The sequence below is a fragment of the Paramisgurnus dabryanus genome, chromosome 11 (assembly GCF_030506205.2).
Source record: "Paramisgurnus dabryanus chromosome 11, PD_genome_1.1, whole genome shotgun sequence".
Classification (NCBI taxonomy): Eukaryota; Metazoa; Chordata; class Actinopteri; order Cypriniformes; family Cobitidae; genus Paramisgurnus; species Paramisgurnus dabryanus.
Genome location: NC_133347.1, coordinates 33,183,952 through 33,188,637, shown reverse-complemented (window position 1 = coordinate 33,188,637; position 4,686 = coordinate 33,183,952).

Sequence of the window (4,686 nt, the reverse complement as noted above, 5' to 3'; positions counted from 1 at the left end):
AATGGGCTGCACAACTCCTGATGCTGTGGGGGCGGATGCAATGGGAAACTCCCTGGTGGCAGCAGCTGGCTTTCGACCTGGTCGCAGAAGAGGAGCCTGTCCTTCACGATTTGGTGGAAGGAAAAATTGATGTTTTGGGCTTGATGTCGATGGCACTTCATTCAATTTTTCTCTCGGTGGAGGCAGGTGCGTATCAGCCACAGCAATTGGGTTAGATGGAGTCAGACCCTGACCGAGGACGCCCATTTCCTGTCTTTTCTTCCACTTACGAAACCTGAAAAAATAAATTTTTATATATATATGTATGTAAGTATTCAGTTAATTTGAAGCGAATGATGTGCCATGCTTACCACTGAGTGAGTGTCCTATGGTTTATCTCAAACAGCTGGATCGTTGTTTCATCCATCAGAGTGGGATTGTTAAGCACCAACTCTCAGATGTGGTGGTAATCTGAAAGAACTTTAGACCACCTGGGGGTGCAAACTCCATCTTTCTTGGTTGGCGACTTGTGTAAAGCACACAGCTTCATACAAATGGTATTAACCAAGCGGTTGGCGTCGGGCCACTGCGCTGGACCCCCAGGATGTCCAATCAGACACCGTTTCACACTCTCCACACCTGGTGTGACTCCAGACCGCTTCGGTGCCTTATAGCGCCCATGTGTCAGCTGAGGCTGATGTCGAGGCTGATAGTTGACCCGCTGCTTATCGAAATCTAGGAGAGCTGTCCACAGCTGGATGGCCTCTGTCACCTGCTGGTCAGTAAGGTAAGGAGCCTCACGAAGACCCACCAGGTAACCAGCCAAATCCTGGACCTTGTCCCACCCAGCGATGCCATCGGGTCCAATGACTGCTCCCTAGTAAATGCAGATTTATGTTAATTTATGTGGAGTAAAACGAGATTAAAATGAGTTTTTTTTTCAATTGCTAACAAGCATTGTTTAAGTTCAATACTAAGGGGGCATTTAAAAACTGTACACAGTCGAAACCTGTCACAGCAGGAACAAGCAACTAACCCAACAGGGTTGGACTTCTTATTAATGTCACTGTGCTGTAATGAGGTTAATGTGATCCATCAGTTCAATGCATTCAATATCCACATCTTCCAAAATTCTTCTGTCATTTATGCTTTACCACTTGCAAAACACAATGTATTATGTATACTATCTACATTTCTCAAATGCTAACACACTGCTTTTGAAATTGTTATAAACATTTTCAAAAGAATGATGGCAAATTGAATGCATTTCTTCAGTAATTGTTTTAAAATATAGAAAATTGTAGCAGAAAATTAAATAGTAATCATTCTAAGCTAATTGCAGTTTTACTTGAAAGCCAACCCAGGTGTTCTGCTCTAGTCTCATTACCATGATTTACAGTATTAAAAGGGGATATCTTGGAACTTATTTAGCAATTTTGCAATATGGATAAAAGAAGACAGGTTGGTAAGGAAAGTAGATTGGTTCAGAGAGGGAGAGTGTGTGGAGGAATGCTTGTTAGCAATTGAAAAAAAGACCTTAGAGTGTCTTACCTGAGCCTCGTCGGAAATACTGCTTCCAGTGTCAGATGACTGTGACAGTACTGAAGGGGCAGGGGCAAGATGCTGTTGTTCTCCCCCAGGAGATGATGATGTGGACGGCTCAGCCAGTGACACATCAGCCATCGATGCTGGGGACTGATGCAGAGGCAAAGATGAGGGGCTGTTTTCAAGATCACGGCAAGGGTCATCCTCATACAGCACTGGAACTGTGATGTCCTCCATGATCTCTTCCTCAAACCCCTCATCTTGCAGGTCCTGATCATCAACTTCCTCCACCAGCCTGTCTTCCTCCTCTGGGTTCTGGAGCACTGGAGTAAGTGTTTTGCCAGTCTGGCTGTAAAGGTACTCCATTCCCAGCAATTCACCTACAAGGATAAAAAAGTGTTGTTAATCATCTGTCTAGTCTAGTACATTAAAAGCTAAATAGATAACTTAGTAGAATATTACAAAAGAACAAATTATTGAATTTCTTGCCTGTATATGCTCCAGGAGGGCGATAGCGCTCATCCCAGGGCTTTCCGAAGACAGTTCGGGAAAGCTTGTCCACAGCCTCTTTCATGGCACTGCCATATGTCCGGATGGAGGACGCTCCTTTTATGGCATCTTCCATCCTGTCATCATTCCAGCGCATCAAGCCCTCAAGAAGATAGGCCTGAAAATGTGAATCACTGCCACTGGTTCCTAAAAGTCAGATAAACAAAAATGGTTTTATGTGTCACACATGTACAAGATAGTGCTGCACATGAGGTGCTATGTAATTACATAAACAATTATTGGTATTATAACCAGAGTTACTAGTGACTGGCAAGACAGCTTTGTCAATGCTTATGACATCAGAAAAGAACTGTAATATTACTGTAGAGTGTGACATTTATTAATGTGACATTACTTAAAAAAAAATGTAATCCATATGTATGTAATACCTGGAATAAAACGGTTTAGGTGGAGGTGGAATGACTCCAAAGAGGTAGAGCCACGGGCACATCTGTAGCAGCACAGCTCCACACTGCCTTTCTTCAATGTCCATGTCTTCATGTAGAGGGGAAAGTTCTCTGGGTCTTGGATACACTGTACGTGCTTCCGCTGTTCTTTCCATATCTGCTGGATCCGTTCATGGTCCAGCAGAGGAACTCCCAGAGTGTCTTTACCACTCGCACTGTCAAACAGATCAACCAAAGATCCAATTAATCTGGTGGTCTCCTCCACACCCCTGGTCCTCCTCCGGCAGTGCAGTGCCAACTCTCTCCGGGTAATGCGGGAACTCAGCGCCTTTCCTGAGATGTGACCGGCCTTCTTTGCTGCCAGCTCACCCTCCTTTGCACGGTGAAGAGCAGCCACATCATCTGAATCCCACTGAAAGATGCACATGGACAGACGTGCCATGAAGGTCCCGTAGAGCAGATGAGCCTCTGTCGTGACACCTGCAGCAAATCGCCGCATGAAATGCCAGATGTCAAGGCGCACTTCAAGCTCATCCCACTCCGAAAACATGACCTTCACCTGAGACTTGCCATGAAGACTGCAGCCATCTCTGTCCACGTACATCACTTTCGGGGCTGCCTCTCCTGCCTCCCGGTAGCGTTTCATTAGGCCAGCTGCCATAGGGTGCAGTCCATGTCCCTCTGCGGCTGTCAGCACAGAGACAAGGACTTGGCCGTGTTCATTTCCCACATTTGTGCACCAGGCAGCTGTTCCTGCAGCAGCACCGGCAAGTTTCTTTATGACCTATTGCAAAAAAAATTATTAAAAACTGTGTTTATTATGTATACACACTTTTCCATATGGCAAATTTCTGGATACAGGGATGTGTTACCTTCTTTGTGGAGTCCATCTTTAGAACACAGCCCAAGACAGATGTAATTTTGGCTTTGACCTCGTGCAGTCGCCCCAGAACATCCCTGGCGTACACGGCTAACAGCCACTTAGGTTTAGGTAGGGCAGGTAAAGAGGGAGGCTCGGCAAACACAGGTGGCTGCACAAGGAAGGACCTTGTAAATGGTTCACAGGCAGTCAGGTACTTAAGAACACGGTGTGTCCATGCCTCACTGTGTTGTTCCATGAGCTTCTTGTACAGCTGTGTCACGCTGTTGCCCTGTGTCCTCTCCCTCATCATCCTCAGCACCCGGTTGTCACATGAGTATCTAAAAAACAACAGTATAATCATGCAAATGCTTTGTTTGGTAAAAAAAATCACAAATTAAAGTGCCTAATAATGAATGATTGTCATTATGAATTACCTGTATGTCAGCAAAGCTGGAAACTGACTGCGGTGGCCCATATCCAGTTGCCCCAAAATGTCCTCGGACCAGGCGGGATATTTTTTTTTGCAGCGTTTGCACTCCAGATTCTCAGTGGCAAGATCATACCAACCGTCGATGTCCAAGACTTTGCGCACGGTACGGTAAAGTCCTGCGGCTGTTAGTTTGTGCTTATCACAGTCTGGTCGAACACAGACAAGAGGAAATCGCCACATCTTGGGCGGCATCCATAAGAAAAGGGGCCGACAGAAGAAGAGGTCAGGTGAGGCGGGCGGCTGAGTGTGAATTAAAGGGACCTGAGGAGGATACCACCAAAGCTTCAGTTGGGACACTAATTCTGGCTTGCCGGTTCGCGGGTTGGCCTTAAATAGTGTGTTCCGTATCCACTCATGCTGGAAAGGTGGAAGATGATCTTTCCAGTGAACTGGAAGCTCAGCTGGTGGTGGATGATGTGGAAGACCTGTAGTGTAGTGGGTGAGTCCTTGTATTTTGAAACCTTTACAAGTTGAAGTGGTGCTGTGTATTTGCATTGGGTTGCTGTGCAAGTGCTGTGTGTCTTGTCAGACGTAACCCCGCATCATCCATTTCATTGAGGAAGAGACGGAGAGGCTAATGGTCCTAGGAAGAACCATCTATCATACGCTGTGTGCGGTTTTGAGTGGAAGTGACGGCGTGGGTCTCTGGAAGGCACCCCCGTCTGTATACCGGCAGATTTCGGAGAACGGCGGTGAAGATTCGGGAGCTGGCAGTGTGTGTGAGTAGTAATACGGGCCATTTGCATTGATACCTTACCTGTGTGTATGCCCTTGTTGCAGAGTTAGAGGCGAAGGAGTTCCGCCGCCCCGTGGTCTCTACGAAAGGGCGCCCCTGTCCGGTATTCGATCGCCCT